Genomic DNA, 19509 nt, shown 5'->3' with positions numbered 1-19509 from the left:
CAGACAAAATTTATTCAATAGAATATTCATAAAATAAAAAAACCTGAACATTAAACTAAATATTTAAAAGACCAAATATATACTTAAGAAAATTCTGAAACTTAATTTTGTGAAACTACATGTTACAAAATCAATTGTAAAAATTAACTGTAGATCCAGATAAATGGAGACATGCTATGTGCAGATGGAGAGGAAGACTCAGTATTGTCAAGATGTGAATTCTTCCCAAATTGATTTATAGATTCAACACAATCCTGAACAAAATCCTAGGAAGTTCTTTTGTGAAACCCAACAAACTGATTCTAAAGTTTACATGAAAAGACAAAAGACCCACAATAATCAAGTCAATATCAAAGGGGAAGAACAAAGTGGGAGGACTGACATACTCACCTTCAACACTTATTATAAAACCACAATGATCAAGACAATGTGGAACTGGTGGAAGAACAGATATATAGATCAATGGGATAGAGTAGAGTGTCCAGAAATAGACCCACACAAACATTGTCAACTAATCTTTGACAAAAGAGAAAGATAATTCAAAGGAGGAAAAAGTGGCTGTTCAACAAATGGTGTTGGAACAATGAACATCCAAAAAAAGAAAGAAAGAAAGAAAGAAAGGAAGGAAGGAAGGAAGAAAGAAAGAAAGAAAGAAAGAAAGAAAGAAAGAAAGAAAGAAAGAAAGAAGAAAGAAAGAAAGAAAGGAGAAAGAAAGAGAGAGAAAGAAAGAAAGAAAGAAAGAAAGGAAGGAAGGAAGGAAGGACTTGGACACAGATCTTACATGCTTCACAAAATTGAACTCAAAATAGATCACAAACCTAAATATAAAATGCAAAGCTATAAAACTCCTAGAAAATATGTAGAAGAAAATCTAGATAACTTTGGATTTGAGGATGACTTTTCAGATACAATGCAGAAAACACAAATCACAAAGGGAAAAAAATGATCAGTTGGATTTCTTTAAAATTAAAAACTTCTACTCTGTGAAATAGGTTGTTAAGAAAAAGAGAAGACAAGCCAGAGATTCAGAGAAAATCTTTGCAAAACACATATCTGTTAAAAGACTAATATACAAATATAAAAGAACAGTTAAAAAGTTAGCAGTAAGAACATGAACCACCCAATTTAAAAATGGGTAAAAGATCTGAAAAGATACTTTGTTAAAGAGATATCAGATGGCAAGTAAACATATTAAAAGATGCTCAACATCATATGTCACCAGGGAATTTGCAAATTAAAGCAAGAATGAGATACCACTATACATCTATTCAAATGGCTAAAATCACACACACCGACAACACCAAATACTGAAGAGAATATGAAGCAACAGGAACTCTCATTCATTGTAGGTAGGATTGCAAAAGGGTACACTTTGGAAGACATGGATGGTTTCTTACAAAATCAGACATACTCTTACTCTGTGAAACAGAAATTATTCTCTTTGGTTTTACCCAAAGGAGTTGAAAACTCATGTCCACACAAAAACCTGCACAATGTATGTTTGTAGCAGCTTTCCTCATAATTGCCCCAAGTTGGAAAAACCAAGATGTCCTTCAGTAGGTGAATTGATAAACTGTGGTGAATCCAAACAGTGGAATATTATTCAGTGCTAAAAAGTATTGAACTATTAAGTCATGAAAACACATGAAGGAATCTTAAATGCATACTACTATGTTAAAGAAGCCAGTTTGAAAAGACTACATGTATGATTCCTACTATATAACATTCTAGAAAAGACAAAACTATGGAGACAATAAAAAGATCAGTGGTGACCATGGGTTGGAGGGTAGAACGGATGAATAGGCAGGGCACAGTTGATTTTTACTGCAGTAAAATACTCTATGAAACTATAAATGAGGTTTATGTGGCATTAAAATTTCGTCTAACCACATAGAATGTACAACACCAAGAGTGAACTTTAATGTAAACTACGGATTTTGGATAATTATGATGTGTCAATGTAGGTTCATCAATTGTAACAAACTATGTAGTTCTCTGGCAGAAGATGTTGATGGTGAGGGCGACCATGAGTGTGTGGGAGCAAGGGATAAGTGAAATATTTCTGTACCTTTTGCTCAATTTTTCTGTGAACCTAAAGCTGCTCTAAAAAATAGAGTCTATTGAAAGAGGAAAGAAAGAAGAAAGAAAGAAAGAAAGAAAGAAAGAAAGAAAGAAAGAAAGAAAGAAAGAAAGAAAAAGAAAGAAAGAAGGAAGGAAAGAGGGGCCCTTGGGTGGTTTAGTCAGTTGAGTGTCTGACACTTGATCTCAGCTCAGCTCTTGATCTCAGGGTCATGAGTTCAAACCCTGCATAGGGCATGGAGCTTAATTAAAAAAAAAAAAAGAAAAAAGAAATGAAAGAAGGAAAGCAGAAAGGAAGGAATGAAGGAAGAAAGGAAGGAAGGAAGGAAGGAAGGAAGAAAGAAAGAAAAGAAAGAAAGAAAGAAAGAAAGAGAAAATATCAAGGAATGAAAAGACATGGAAGAACTTTAAATGCATATTGGTAAATGAAAGAAGCCAGTCTGAACGAGTGCCTACTCTATGATAGAAACTATTTGATATTCTAGAAAAGAAAAGCCATGGGCACAGTAAATAGGTCAGTGGAGAGGGAGGGAAGAAGGGAGGAATAGGTAGAGCCAAGAGAATTTTTAGGGCAGTAAAACTCTTCTGTATGACACTGTAATGGTGGGTACATGTCATTATACATTTGTCAATACTCACAGAGTGAAGCCTAATATAAGCTATGGACTTTAGTAGGATAATAATGTATCAATATTTGCTCGTGAATTGTAGCAAATGTAATACATTAATGCAAGATATTAATAACATGGGAAATAGGGGCCAAGATGAAGGGGAAGATGGAAACTCTCTGTACGTTCCTTTGAATTTTTCTGCAAACCTAAAACTGCTACAAAGATAATCTATTAATTGGGAAAAAATAAATATAAAAATTAAACTCTCCAGAAAATAAAAATCAATTGGGTATCTAGGCAAAAATGACTAATTCAGATTGCCATCAGGCTCTAATAGCAGCTCTCTATTCCAGAAAGCAATGACCTGGCACATTTGAGATAATATAGGGAAGAATGTGACTAAAATATTCTGCATGTAGCCAAACTTATCTTTACTTATGAAGGTCATGAAAACAAACATGTTTGAAAGTGCAAGAACTCAGAAAATACTATTCCTAGGAGCTTTCCTGATCAATCTACCTCAAGCTTGAAATAGCCAAAATTATTGAAATGATATCCACATAAAGACTGGTGAATTATGTCTCTGGCAGTGGTATATGGATGGGTGTGCAAATGGTAGGAGCTTTTCCTTTCTGGCACAGAGGTGTGTTTTATCCTTGTAATTGTTCAAAATTGCCAGTTCATGGTGTTAGAGTCAATTTCATTATTGTTTACATTCTCTATAAATATTGCATCGACTTCTTATAGTACACCCAGGGCCAACCACTACCACCAGCCCAATTTGATAAATCTCATAAATCAGACAGTCCTTTGTAGAGTTTAAAAAGAGAGAGAAAAATATAGAACATGCTCATTATCCTGGGGGTAAAACACTCCTTACTTTATGGGCTCTGCTCCCAAAAATCCAGTTCCCTATTTTGAGTAGTTTACAGGAAATCCTTAAATAATGGAGGCAGGGGCGCCTGGGTGGCTCAGTTGTTAAGCGTCTGCCTTCGGCTCAGATCGTGATCCCAGGGTCCTGGGATCAAGCCCCACATTGGGCTCCCTGCTCTGCGGGAAGCCTGCTTCTCCCTCTCCCACTCCCCCTGCTTGTGTTCCCTCTCTCGCTGTATCTCTCTTTGTCAAATAAATAAATAAAAATATTTAAAAAAATAAATAATGGAGGCAGAAGCATATACACCTTATGTTCCAAAGCCATTACCTTCAGTACCAATTGTGTTTTTAGTAGAAGAAAACCTGCAAAAAACCAAACCTAACAAATTTAACCACTTTTGTTGGGGGAAAAGTAAGATCCTTATTCAAAACATAAAGGGTATAAAGAAATTGCACAAGAAAAGCAAAGTTGGTGGGGGGGGGGGGACTTTTTTTTTTTGCCTTTAGATTTCCAGAAATGTTTTTATATCTTCTAAAGAGCACTCCTACAATGAAGTAGGTACTATTTCATTCACTGTCTTCCCAGACCTCTTTCTCCACTACCCAAGATGCACAAATACACACACACACACACACACACACAGACACACACACACTCACAACATTGTAGACACTACTGAACAAGAAATCAGGCCACTCCTGTGTTTCTCTTCAAATTGATGACTCTGTACCCTTAGGCCACTAACAATCACATTGGAGTTCAGTTTTATCATTTGTAACATAAATGAGGTTTGGAATAGATGATTTCCAGCATCTCTATGTAAGCTAAGCGGAAGTAATTGTGTAGGGGAACATGGTTAACAGATGAGGTGAGATAGTAAGATGTAATAGTAAGGAATTGCATATTGGTCACAGGATCAGTTTAAGGTATAAAATCTGGAAACACCCACTTCACATCTTTGAGTTTAGTTATAAAATAAGAACACGTTACTTTACAGAGTTGTGCAACAGGTTTGACATTTTCTTGTAAAATGCTAGATATATATTAATGTCATTAAACTAGATATATAAAAAACATTTTTAAGTGTCTGAGCTACATTGGGGAATGTGCTGAACTTGGAGCTGTAAAATGCAGAAGTATGCAGAACTCTAACTTGGGAGTCTGGTTAGAGAAAAAAAAAAACCAAAACCCTCATCGGTACTGTTAAAAAATACTAATTACCTTCTTGCTTTCTCCCCTTACTTCATTACCCAAAACTGGAAAACTATTATTTTTTCCTCCAAACCAAATCTGGCTTCTTGAGGAATTGGTTTCTTCTGGGGATCAAGGTCTCATCTACTGTAGTTTGTTCAAAGCCACTCCTGCAACTTCAGCAACTAAAACCAGGAGTTATTTTATTGTGGTGAACTTGAATGAACCATGCACAAATTGTAAGCAACCTTTTGCCCAATTTTCCCCCATGTACAAAAATACAAGCATTTAATCATTTCCTATGAATCAAAAATAACTCGCAAATAGAAAACACAACTACCTCAATGTTTTGCCTCTAAGGAAACACAGAAGAACTGATAGACAAGGAATATAAGGGAGGTGAGCATAAACATGAAAGTCATGACCAACTCATTTATCCTGGTTATCAACCTTTGATCCTTGCTGCATATCAAGTTTCATATCTTCACTGAAGAGGTTGATGTACATAGTGAAGGGATGGTGTGATAAATATGAAAAAGTAAGAAAAAAGTAAGAAAATGTAAGAAAAATTAAAATTGTTAAGTGTTTCAGGAAACCAGGTCTTACTAGGGACCACCACATTGAAGTTCTTTCTGGCAGAATTACAGTTAACTAAAATCTGGCTCCAGTTCTAGTAGCTGAATGCAAGTTATATTTAATAGGCTGGCAACTGGGTTCTGTGTTAATTACCATGGAAACAAGATACAATCAATCACCAGACAAAATTAATGCCTAGTCATTGCTATATCTTTCAAACCTCATGCACAAAGACAGATTTAAGTTTGAAACATGCCTTCAATGGGATATATGTTTTCAGAGGGGATATATGAATATGCATATATGAAGAGCAGCAGACAAAGTAAAAAGTTAATATAAGACAAAGTACGTTAGTGTAGATATTTTTAAGTATCTTCAAATTATGTTGATTTTGTTTATGACAATTTGAATTTACATTAGTTAATCAATTAACCCATATAAGGTCTCTGAAGCATGAACTCTCAAATATATTTCTCCTAGCCAGCCTCCTTTATGAAGTCATGTCTCCACATTCCCTAACTTATTATGTATCCCACAGCCCCATCTTCAAATTATATTTTTTAAGTAAAAACAAAACTTCTGAAATATTTGGTATTTGGTGGTCATTCTGTAATATGATAATTCAAATGGTTATAAATGTACTGTGGGGATTTTAAAAAACTAAAAGAAAACATTCATGTAAATTTAGAGTAACACTTTATATCCCATCGTTAAATATGCCTGAGAAAAACAATGCAATAGATGAAGACAATGTGTGATCCTTGTGATTGAAACAGGAGGACTTTGGACTTTGGATTTAGTAGTTAACTCAGTTCTGTAAATTGCTGGGATTTTATTGCCACTTAATTCAGTGGTTGGAGACTTTTTCCAAAAAGTATCTGATGAAAGGTAAAGGGTGAAAAAAATCAGTGAAAATACAGTAAAGAGTTTCAGTGTTTCTGAGATTATTAATTTTTATCAATTTATTTTGCAGTAGAATAATGAAATAAATTCACATGGTAACAAAATTTTTAAGAGATAATTCTAATATGAACATGAATGCTTAAAGTCAGCATCTTCACCTCCCTGCCAGGCTCCTGGAAATTTAGGAAGGATGAAAAGGAAAAAAAAAATACAAATTTAATCACTGAATTCTACTCCAGAAACCAATATTGTACTGTATGTTAACTAACTAAAATTTAAATTAAAAAAAGAAAATATATACAAATTTAAATGTTGACAAAACTAGAGACAGATTCCAAACTAATTGCAGGACTGCAAAAGCCAGCTGAAACTATAGGAGATACATGGCAAGAAGTGGAGAGACGCTGAAGAGAAAGGCCAGTGCCTACAGGTCTCTAAAGCATTAACAAGAATGTATTTCCTGACAGTGAAACAACACAATGAAAAAGCTATGTGTTGTGTCTAGGATGCAGGTATGAAAGTGGGTAAATAACAAAAGTACCCTTACAGACAGTATATTTTACAAATGCAAAAGAGATGGTGCAGAAGGCATACTTACTTACACATAAGTTATATTTAATATATATTTATTTAAATACATTGTTATTTTAAATATATATTTATATTTAAATAAGTTATTTCTATCATATATTTAATATTTTATTTAGTAAAATACTTTTGGAAATAGCCTATCTTTGAAACATTAGGAGGGAGATCCTTAATACTTTCCTGCTCCTTACTGTATCACAAGAACCTCCAACAAACAGCTGGTCTAGGAAACCCAGTCCATTCAATAATAAACAATTAAAAGGAGTTGATAAAATATCTATGTCAAAATGTTTTATGAATAAAGGATACAGAAGGGTGTGGCTTAGTTACAGATAAAGAACTACATACCAGATAAATATTGCCATGCAAGAAAGGACAACTGAAATCACATTATTCCCCCATGAAATGTAAAGCAATCAATTCTAAAAAGTAAGAATACAAAGCAGAAATGCAAAGATGCATGGAAGAGTTGGAAACAGCAGAAGTAGTTGAACTGGAGCTGGCAGAACTCAAGAAAGAAGTAGAAGAAAGAGTAAAGTTATCACAGAAATAAAATAAAATTGAAAGAATATGGATGAAGGAGGCATTAAGGAAAGCATAAGAGACATAGAAGCTAGAAATGTGTTGGAAATAAATACTTTTTAAAAAATTTGAGAGGAAATTATAGATATAAAATATCAAGTTGATTCAATATATGTATAATTGGAATCCCAAAAATAAAATCAAGCTATTATAATAAAAGTATTTATAATTCAGGGTCATTTTCTAAAATGAAAGATGTCTTCAAACTCCACAAAAGTCAGAAAAAAATGTTGTCAGAAAAAAATATGTCAGAAAAAACAAAAAAAGTATGTCAGAAAAAACAAAAAAAGTATGTCAGAAAAAAATGACCCGCACTTGTTAACACAGGGATATGTATTACTTAAATTACTAATCTTCAAAATTAAAGAAAGAATAGCATGGGCAGCCAGGCAAAGATATCAAGGGGCTAAAAAAATCGGGCTCTGCCAATTTCATAGCAAGATTAAAGAACAGATGAGAATGGTGCATTAGTTATAAGTTCTTTAAGAAAAGAAAGTGTGAGCCAAGGACAAACTAAATAGTCCTCAAAAACAAATGCTATAGTTGAATAATTTTGAACATGCAAGCTTTTCTTTGGAGAAAACTACTACAGAACAACCTTAGCCAATCCAAACATTTTTGGTGAAACTATAAGAAAATTTAGTGCCAACAGATCTGCACTATGGAAAATGTTAAAGGAAGTTCTTCATGCAGAAGAAAAATAACACCAGATGGAATCTTGGAAAAAAAATAGCTCCAGAAATAGCAAGTTTGTGGGGAAGGATAAAAAAGATTTTTCTTATTTTTAAATTTGTTTAAAAGACAAAGGATGGTTTAAAGCAAAATTATAACAATGTATTCTTATATTTATATCATGTGTATAAATAAAATGTAAGATGAAAATACAAGGATGGGAGGAGATAAATGGAAGTATAATGTTGTATGGTTTCACATTATATATCAAGAGCCTACATTATTATTTGAAGGCAGATTACATGATAAAATGTGTATTATTAACTTAAGAGCAACAGCTAAAATTTAAGCAGAAAGGGCTTTTAAGAGACAATATTGGGGATAAAATAGAATATTAAAACATACTGAAGTATAAATCTAAAGAAGAAAGGAAAGAGACTAAAGGTAAATCAAGCAGATAGAAAACAAATACCAAAATGTTATCCAACCATATGATAATTTACATTAAGTATAAATGGACTAAACACTCCAACTAAAAGACTGACTTTTTCTTTTCTTTTTAAAAAGATTTTATATATTTATTTGAGAGAGAGAGAAAGAGAGATAGAGAAGACAAGCAGGGGGAGGAGCAGAGGAAGGAGAAGCAGACTCCCCACCAAGTGGAGAGCCCGATGTGGGACTTGATCCCAGGACCCCGAGATCATGGCATGAGCTGAAGGCAGATGCTTAAGCCACCCAGGAACCCCTAGACTGACTTTTTCAAACTGGATTAAAAAGAAAAATCCAACCACATGCTGTTTAAAAAAATCCCAATTTAATGTGAAGATTAATATACATTAAAATAAAAAAAAATTATATAAAACATATAACAGTAAAAGTAATCACAATAAACCTGGATACCTTTACTAATATACCAGAAAAAAACAGACTCAAAACATAATATTATCATAGATATTGAGGACAATTTTACAACAATAAGAGCTTAATTATAGATAGAAATCCTAAATGTTTATTTATGAACTTAATAACACAGCTCCAAAATACATAAAGTAAAAAGTGACACAACTGAAAACAGTACAAACAAATCCACAATTTTAGGTGGAGATTTCAATACTTCTCAGCAACTATAGAATACAACTAAGGATGTAGGAGACTTAACACCTCAACCAACTTGTCTTAATGGATATTTATATAACTGCACATCTCAACAACTGCAGAATAAATATTCTTTTCAAATGCACATGGTATGTACACCAAGATAGACAATAATTAGCATCATAAATAAGTCTCAATTAATTTAAAACTTTGATATTGTATAGACCATGTTCTTTGACAACAATAAAAAGAAATTAATTAAATAGAGATATTTGGAAAAATCCCCAAATATTTGGATACTACATAACACTTCCATATTGTGATATACACCTCAAACATATAAATGCCTGTATGTCAGTTGTATCTCAATAAAACTGTGAAAAAAATGATGTTCCAAATAAAACAGAAAGAAGAAGAAATAGCATAAGAAATTTTGAAATACTGTAAACTGGATGAAAATTAAAATGTAATTCATTAAAAATTATAATTCGTTGCGGTACTTTGCTAATTTTTAGTTTTAAATGCTTTTATTAGGGGAAAAAGGTGTAAAATCAATTGTCTAAGATGCCATCCTAAAAAACTAGAAATAGAAGACCAAATTATATCTAATGTAAGGAGATAAGAAGGAACAAATAAAAATATGATTAAAATCAATGAAAAAGAAAATTCTAAAAAGTAGAAAAGTCAATACTAACCCAAAGCTGATTCTTTGGAATAAATAAGAAAATCGATAAATCTCTGTACATTGATCAAGATAAAAAGAGAGAAGACATACATTACTGATATCAGGAATGATTAAATGGATTATAAAGATTTACCATGAAACACTTTATACCAATACATTAAATGCGCATGTCTGTTGCTGCTCAGCTTATAAAAGGTTAAGGTGTGGGGCACCTGGGTGGCTCAGTTGGTCTAGCATCTAACTCTCAGTTTTGGCTCAGGTCATGAGATTGAGCCCCACATCAGGCTCACGCTCAACACAGAGTCTGCTTGAGATTCTCTCCATCTCCCTCAACCTCCTCATCTGTCCCTCTCCCTGCTCTCTATCTAAAATAAATAGATAAATAAAATCTTAAAAAAATAAAAATAAAACAAAAGATTAAGCTGTGATGTAACATTAGATGTTTAATTTCCTGGCTCATGCTCTTAATTATTATACTAACTACTGTTAAGTTCATTGCTTTCTTTTAAACATTTTTGAAATTATTTGTAATTTATAGAATCACCAATATAGTAGAAAAAATAGATACTACCTTTTCCAACCCTTTATTTTACCTATATAGAAACATAGCTTTTATTGAATTATATTACTTTTAAATAATAATATTGTTAGGCAATTATACAGGTATCATAACATTCACTGATCATCACATGCTTAGATCTGTCTGCCAAAATAAAAAGGACACGAAGAAAGTGGGATAAGGGGAGGGGCAAAGAGAGCAGAAGGAACAAAATATGGGCATTGTCTATTATTAGAAATAAGTCCTTTTTTTCCACAACCCTGAGATCATGACCTGAGCCAAAATCAAGAGTCGGTCATTTAGCCAGCTGAGCCAGCCAGGTGCCCCTATCTGAAAAATTTATTATTAATGTTTATAACTTCCCAACTCAGGACGCTGCAGATAGTCTGTGTATCCCATGACAATATCTAAAATGTGGCAACAAATTCATCTTAGTACAGACCATCTGACTCATTTCAATGGCACTGTTAAAATCATTGATTTTTAAGACACATAAATGAATAGATAGCTTGTGCCCATTTAATCATGACCGAAACTGATTAATTTATTGACTACCTTCCTCCTCTGGGCAGAAAAATTGTTTTCTCTCTCCTATCTGTCCATCAATAAACTAACTAGAACTAATAAGCACTTCTCACATCAGAAGATTTAATTAGAGTAAGAATAAGTAACTGAAAGAGGAAGTGCTAATACACAGAGAGAAGTCAAGGCATTTGTATTATCTACCTTCCTCACACTGCAGAATGTGTTAGTTCAAAATCCAGTTGAGCAACTACCAAGTTCTGTTATTGATACCATGATGTAAATACTGCTTAAAATGAACTAGGAAGGGAGACGTTTTGCCAACAAATAGCCATACCATAAGATTAGATACCATCGGTGTTCTGAAACGGCACAAGTTGAAAGTGAGATTGCTTTTCAAGAGAGGAAACTGAATGTTTTTGTGTAGGGATTATTGTCTCCATGGAGTCTCTAATGAGGTTCAAGTCTACTCAACAAGGAGCCATGGAGAAATGGAGCACCAGGTAAACCAGTACAATATAAGTAAAGGCCTCAAAGCAAATAAGGGCAGCTGTGTTTACGATTAATTAGTGTGTTGATGTATTGGCAACTTAGAAGGTGGTATAAAAGGAGAGGTATTTTGAGGCCAAAAGCATTACACCTTTACCATTATGCTAATGAGCTTTCTCTTCAGACTAAGCTTTCTTAAAATATTTTGTATTAGTTATTTATGGATGTAATAAGAAAAAATTTATAGTTTTATAAAAATTTATAGTTATATAAATTGGAGAAATGCTTGATGAACTCTTTTTCTACTGCAAGACTTCTCAGAGCTTTCAATGTTATTTGTGATTGTCCCAAGGAATAACAGATATATAATACTTCCTCAACGTATTTGACAACAGAACACATTTATTTTCTTCACTTTGTTCTTTTGAGATGCCTTACTAGCATTTTTGGAAAAAAAATAAAAGCACATGGAAAAATTCTACTAAAGAAATTCCTAAGATATTCCATGAACATGAGTACATAAATTATATGAAAATGTGAAAAATCCACCAAAATAATAATGTATAGAACACTTACCCCAAAAAAGCTTAGTTCAAAATGATGACTGGATCTACAGCAATGGTTCAGTTCAGTGAAGACCTTAAAGGTCATCATCATGGTTTGTAGAAAGAGATGACAGATAAAAGGTGACCATTTTTTTCTGAAATGTAAGAAAATCAATATTTTATGTCATAACTTTTTATTCCCAGATTAAGCCTTTAAAATGGAAATATTTATTTAGGGATAAATTCAGAACATCTATCTGTACAAAACACCACAAAAACTTAAAATGATAAATAGAATACTGATAAAATATTTTAATACAAATAGTAACCTGAAGTGTTAATATTATATATAAGCATGTGTGTATATACAAGTGTGTGCACATATATCTAAGTTAAGGGAAGTAAACAATCATATATAAAAATAAACAGTGACTTTGCGTAGGCAATTTACAGAAAAAATACAAGTAATTGGTATATTTATAAAACATGGTCAACCTCACTGGTAATTGCAAGAGGAAAAGAACATAATCTATTATTTTTGCTTTTTAACTCTTAAAACTTAAAATGTCTGAAATAATTTAATGCTCCTGAGAAAATGGGAAGCCAGACAAGTTCCACTGTGGAAACAAGTCTAAAGTAGTACTTGTTAGGGACCAATTTAGAATCTGGTATTGATCAACATCTGCTATCAGGTATTTGATACGATATGTGATAATCTGTTAAAATGAACACTTTTTGAGTGAGATTAGTGGAGAGCATTCAGGAGGAAACAAAATCTTTCACTTCTTACAACCTGTATATTTTATATTGAAAATATAATAGTATCATGACTGTGATATTAAGATTTATAAGAAAAATACATTTTGGTCATCTTGATGAGTATTTTTCTTACATATTTGGTCTTATTTGCTCTTCCTACATGGTTCCCACCATGTTCTCACCACTCCCAAAATGCTTGGAATTTCCTAAGTGTTAAGAGTGATAAAGGTATCTTTTATGTTAATAAGGTGACTTTTGGAAAGCACCTAAGGATGGGAGCTGGTGGCCAGTGGAGCCAACTAGAGATGGGAGAAGGACTGGAGATTGAATTTAATCACCAATGACTAATGATTTAATCAAGGGTGCCTATGGAACGAAACCTCCATAAAAACCCCAAAGGACAGGATTTGGAGAGCTGCCAGGTCAGTGACCAGGTGGAGAATCAGGGTGAGTGGTATACTAGGAGAGAGCATGGAAGCTCTGAGCCCCTTCCCACATATCCTGCCCCAATGCATCTCTTCTATCGGGCTGTTCCTGAGTTACATCCTTTTATAATAAACCAGTGTCCTAGTAAGTAAAATTTTTCTCTGAGTTCATGAGCTGCGCTAGCAAATTATACCAAACCCAAGAAGTGGGAAGTTGGACACTCTGATCTAACAACTTGGATTTGCGATTGGTGTCTGACATTGGGAGTGGGGGTTGGGGGGAGGCTTGTAGGACTGAATCCTTGCCTGTGGGACCTGATGCTGTCTCCAGGTAGATCGTGTCAGAATTGGGTTGAATTATAGCATACACAATTGGTGCCAGAGCATTGCTTGTTGGAGGTGTGGGTATTCCCCACACCACCCCACACATTACACACACGCACATTGAAACTGGTCCAGAACCCAAATTAGTCACCAAACATAAAGATAAATGCACTAAAGGAGTAAATGTTTTCTGAAAATTATAATTTTTTTTAAAAGATTTTATTTGTTTATTTGAGAGAGAGAGAGCATGAACAGGAGTAAGGGCAGAGGGAGAGGGAGAAGCAGACTCCACACTGAGCAGGGAGCCCAAATGGGTCTCAATCCCAGGACCCTGGGATCATGACCTGAGTGGACTGAGCCACCCAGATGCCCCTGAAAATTATAATTTAAACAATCTTTCAAGATGAAAAAATGTGATTGCAACTTTTAATAATCAAATACTGGGATTTTTTTAGAATGTAGTTGTAGTTTACAAATGCATAGAAACACAAAATTATCATTTTAATCCATTTCCAAACAGAATGCTCATTACTAGCAGCACAGGCTTATAACACAATAATAAGAATATAGCTAAATATACATTCTATTACACTATATTATAGCAAATCATACATTATAATATGCCTTCATAATATACAGTGCCTTAGTTCATGTCTCTGGGAAGGTGTTAAATTTCTAGAAAGTGCTATTCTGTAGCTGGTAAGAAGACAGGCTTTAAAGTCGTTAAGAAGATTCAAATGTTGGTCCCATCATTCACCAGCACAGTCACCTGGGCAATCTGCCTACAGGGGCTTTGCTCTTGGAATTTCTTCTATCTGAAATGTTCTTACTTGATCATCACCACGGTTCTCTACTTCCCTTGACTCAGATCTCTATTTGGATACTAGCATATTAGAGCTGTCAACCCCAGTCACCTGTTTAAAATAACAGCGCCAACTTTTATGTTATTACCCACCATTCCTTGTTCTGCCTACATTTTCTTCTTGTTCCTTACTGAGACCTAGAAACTATATCTATTTTTATTGACTATCTCCCCTGCTAGATTGTAAACGCCATGGTGCTAGGAGTTATGCACATCTATGCTCACTGAACAAGGTAGTAAACATAGCAGATATTCAATAACTATTTGTGGAATAAATGAATTAATGAGAAATAAACAGCTCTGAGCCTCATTTTTCCCCACTTTTAAAATCAGGATAATAATAAGTTCTTCCTGTGGTTATTTTGAAGATGTTTAATTGTGATTATATGTTTGGCACAGTTTCTGGCACATAGTCATCATTCAACATGTCGTTGAAATTTTTATTTCTTGTCTTGGTTGCCTACAATTTCAGTGATCTTCCTTTTTGAAGAATCTAATATGTGAAAATGATTTTAATGCTTCCTTGAGATTGGTCTCCTCTCCCTCTCAAAATATTTATGTCATTTCATTTTATATATCATTATTTTCAAAATTTGTTTTGTTTTGTTTGTTTTCAAATTCTTAATTAGAGTAGGTCCTCAATAGGAAATTATAATAAAAAGTATTTGGGGAAGTATAGTTTAAAAGGCTGTAAGATAAAGCTCTTTACTCACTGTTGTCCTAAGAATTAAAGATTGCAGTGATGGAAGGATGCAGTCTGTTTATATGAACAATAATACATCTCTTTGATAGAATCATTTTCTATCAAATTACAGGAAATTATTCCAAAGTATACAGAATAGCAGTTTACTTATTCCAGAGTACACAGAAGAGTAGGTTTTACAGAATGTAAAGTTTGGCAAAAGTTGCCATATCTGATCTTGACACATTATTGGATATCTTTAATGTTCCTGGCAATACTTTTTTTTGTTGTTCTCTAAGAATTGCCTTTATGGTTAAAATAATCAAAATATAAATATTTGTTGTTGCATTCAAGATGTTGGGAAGTATCCAAGGACAGTTGCGTACTCATGTAATTTGCTTCAGTAAAAATCAGGTAACAGTAAAGGGAACTTAAGAAGTGTAATCTCAGACCTAGAGGATATTTGACTTTATGTCGTTCTGTATTCCAGTAATGAACCCTGAGAATTGAGTCACCCTAGAGAGGCTTTATCAACTCCAACTGACCCTGACTTTGGAGAGCAGCTTTTTCCCTTCCATCCCAGTCTTCTCATCTCTGAAATGTAGGCTAGTTATCTAATCATCACTTCTTATCCAGATCTATGATCCATTTGTTTATAACTTGCTTTTATGGCTCCACAAAGAGAACACTCAGTTCTACAAACCACCAGCAAACCCTCGCTAATACTTGGGGAATTTTTATTGAGTGATTGATGAACATATATAATCAAGGAAAAAATATCTTGTAAAAGCAGCTGTTCTATTCTTCAAAATTTTAAGTGGTATTTCAGAAAAAAAAAATATGTGTATTTCTCCTCTAAGAAATACTGGAAAATGTACTTCCTCTTTAATGCATGTTATATAGTTAGTTATATCACATTAGTTTTATATAGTTAGTTATATCACATTAGTCAGAATGATGTCTCCTTCTGTTAATTCCCATAGTATTTATTTTAAAGATTTATTTATTTATTTTTAGAGAGATGGGTGGGGGAGAGGCAGAGGGAGAGAGAGAGAGAATCCTCAAGCAGACTCCCCACTGAGTGCAGAGCCAGACTTGGGGTTCGATCCTAGGACCATGAGATCCATGACCAGAGCTGAAATCAAAAATTGGATGCTTAACCGACTGAGCCACCCAGATGCCCCAATTCCCATAGTATTTAAATGCATGTATCACTCATATGGAGCGGGAGTAACACTGCATTTTTGTCTGTTAAATCCTGATTATATTAGCTCAATAAATCTTTGTTTACAAGCTGATTTTATGAGAATGTGAAATATCCATTCAAAGTCAAACATTGAAATTTTGGGGTTAATACTGACATAATTTATAAATCATCACAATCTTAAAGATAATCAGATCTCTTAAAGCTTGAAATTAAATGTTGGCCTCTTTCAAAACTGAATACTCATTTCCAAAAAAGTTTCTTATAAATCCAATAGGAAACATTTGCCTGAACGTATTAATTATCCTATTAACTTTTAGTAAAATTTTATGGCAAAAAGCAGTGTAGGAAAATATGAGTGAAATTCCTCCAGTTGCAATGGTTTACAAAATATTTTTAGCCCAGAGATTTTGGCACTCTAGAGCATTTTTCCCCATTACCATGAAGAGGAGTGAATAGCAGCGAACTTTAGCTCATTAGGGAGGACTACAGCCTACTAGACAAGAGGCTTTTCAGAAATACTATAGATATGATGGGCAGAGTTTGAATAAATGAAGAGGAAAAAAATGTCTTGTAGTTTAGGGGAGAAATAGGTCTTCCACATTGAGCAAGCAAATTGACTGAGGTGCAAGTGAAGGAACTCTCCACTGGTGGATTCAAGATTCAGAAGAGCAGAGTTCCCTAAGATGACTTGGGGGGGAGGGGAGGGGCATGACAGAGCCTTCTGTTCTTAGGTCCCACACAGTTTCTACTACCTCTTCTGCATGTTCTTTCTCTCTTCCAGCAGGCAAACTCTTGACGATGCACTTTTGTAGCAAAGAATGTAGATAGGATTTTCTGATTAGTGTAAGAGCTGAAGTTGAGCATTTCAGGAGATTCTTACAGACTTATTAGTCTCTCTGATGTTTTGCCATGAGCAATTAGTTTCCCTGCACATCTTTAAAAAGTACTCTAGTTTTCCCTTCACTAAAGAGGATCACCCATACTGTTTTTCAAATCTTGTTTCTGACTAAAGGTATGTACATAAGAACAGAAAGTAATTTGAGGAAAAACTTTAGTTGCTCTTTCTAGATAGTAGGGCCACATTGATGTGAGCAGCTTCGAGCCCCATTTCTGGCCTCCCTCCTCTATGTTCTGAATTACTGGTTGTCTGACTATACTGACTACATTTTCCATGATAAGCGGGAGCCAACCACACTTCTTCCCTTGCCAGAGTCACAAGTGAAGATCATAAAATACTAGAAACCACAATTTTCATTGCTTTGTCTGTCTTGTATTCCTTCCTACTTCCCACAAACACCAAGCAGGCAAACTTCTACCACATATCTTTCTTCTCCTTGTTGTTTTGCATTAATGTGACATTTGCATCTGGTTTGTGTTTTCTGAGTATTTCATGGGATATTGAGGGTCAGGATTAGTCATTACCACATAGCCATCATTGTAACAGAAAGGCCTTGTGTGTATATATCTCTTTTCTTTTTTTTTTTTTTCATCTTAAATATTCAGTTACTTATATGATTGGAAGAAGTATCTTCCAAAATCTGAGACTTTCTAACAGACATCAGAATCAAATCTTTCCAAAGCCTTAATGCACACAGGCAAGATTTTTAACTTTAAAGATTCTGACAGATGTACTTATATTCACGTAATATGATATGCATTAAAATTTTATTTTACAAGTCCTAAATTATTTTTCCAGCTGAGTGAGAGCATGATCAACATGCTCGAGGGATGGATTAAAGGGACCATCTTCAAGTCCAATCCATTTGTCTTCCTATAATAATATTCATGTTTCTCTCGACAAAGCTCTTCCTTTTTATATTTGTAAACTGTCTTATTTTTTACAGTCTCTAAGACTCCCAGTTGCTCTTTGGGCATTTAAGGTTATGTTTTAAGAATTATTGTCAATATATTATCTGTTGATTAGAGTCACTTTAACAAGTGGAAATTTGCTGAACACATACGTTTGAAAGGAAAATAAGCATTTATTTTTCTCTAAGTAATAGAAGCTCTTGTACTTCTATATGGAAATTAACATGCTACAATACTTTTCTACCCTTGTTCATTCATCATAATACATTAATTCATAGCCATGGTGATTTGATTATTTCACACCCCAAACCAGGAATATCAGGAACTCTCAGCATTATTCTAGCTATAACTACTGTAGAATATAATTTTAAAAACCATATTGAGACAAGGAAATTAGATGTTTTTCATCTTTAGGAGGATATACGCAGGATTATTTTACTTCTATTTTTTTTCTAAAAAAACAAAATAGTAATTTATGTACAGGTGCATTCTATAAAATAGTACTAGTACTCCTGAAATTGCCAAGTTCATCAAGAAACAGGAAAGTCTGAGAAACTGTAGCAGTCAGGTAGAACCTAAGGAAATATGATGACTACATGTAATGTGGTTTCCTGGATGGGATCCTAGAACAGAAAAAGTTTTTTAAATTAAAAAAAAAAAACTAAGGAAATTTTAATCATCTGTGGAGTTTAGTCACTGTTAGTGTATCAATGTTGGTTCATTAATTTTGGCAAGTATAGCATACTAATGTACAATGTTAATAGTAGGAGCAACTGGGTAGAGGGTATATGGGAACACTCTGTACCATCTTCTCAATTTTTCGGTACCTAAAACTACTCTAAACATTTTTTTGAAGTTTAGTTTTGAGCAAGAGTCACTACTAAGTTGTGAACTGTCTTATGAAAAGACATTACCATCAAAGAGTCTGGAGAGGACCCTATGCAGGAGACAAGTCAGAGTAATGTCCCTGCAATATTGAATCTGGCATAGAAAGCTTCTCTCCTGTCTCTTGTATTTGAAAATACGCATTACCAATGCCTTGTTCTACCTGGCTTTGGTCACTGCTTTATTATTGCTGCTGTTTGTATCAGAACCCATTCATGACCCTAAGTCCCATATGGCCTGCAGATGAGTAGCTCCCAGTGTCTACCTTACCCAGTGTAGAGTAGAATAGTCATGCCATCTAATAGAGTATGTGCTTTCTTTTTCACAAAAACTTTTTACTGTAATATTAAAATAGTTCTCTATGTGGGGCACCTGGGTGGCTCAGTCGGTTAAGCCTCTGACTCTTGATTTCAGCTCAGTTCATGATCTCTGGGTCATGAGATGGAGCCCCTCAGTCAAGCTCTGAGCTCAGCAGGCGAGTCTACTGGAGATTCTCTCCCTCTGCCCTTCCCCCCATTCACGTGATTTCTCTCTCTCTCTCGCTCCATCTCTCTCTCTCTCAAATAAATAAATAAATCTGTAAAG

Source organism: Halichoerus grypus, chromosome 2 (genome assembly GCF_964656455.1).
Source record: "Halichoerus grypus chromosome 2, mHalGry1.hap1.1, whole genome shotgun sequence".
NCBI lineage: Eukaryota > Metazoa > Chordata > Mammalia > Carnivora > Phocidae > Halichoerus > Halichoerus grypus.
Note: the sequence above shows the minus strand (reverse complement) of the source record.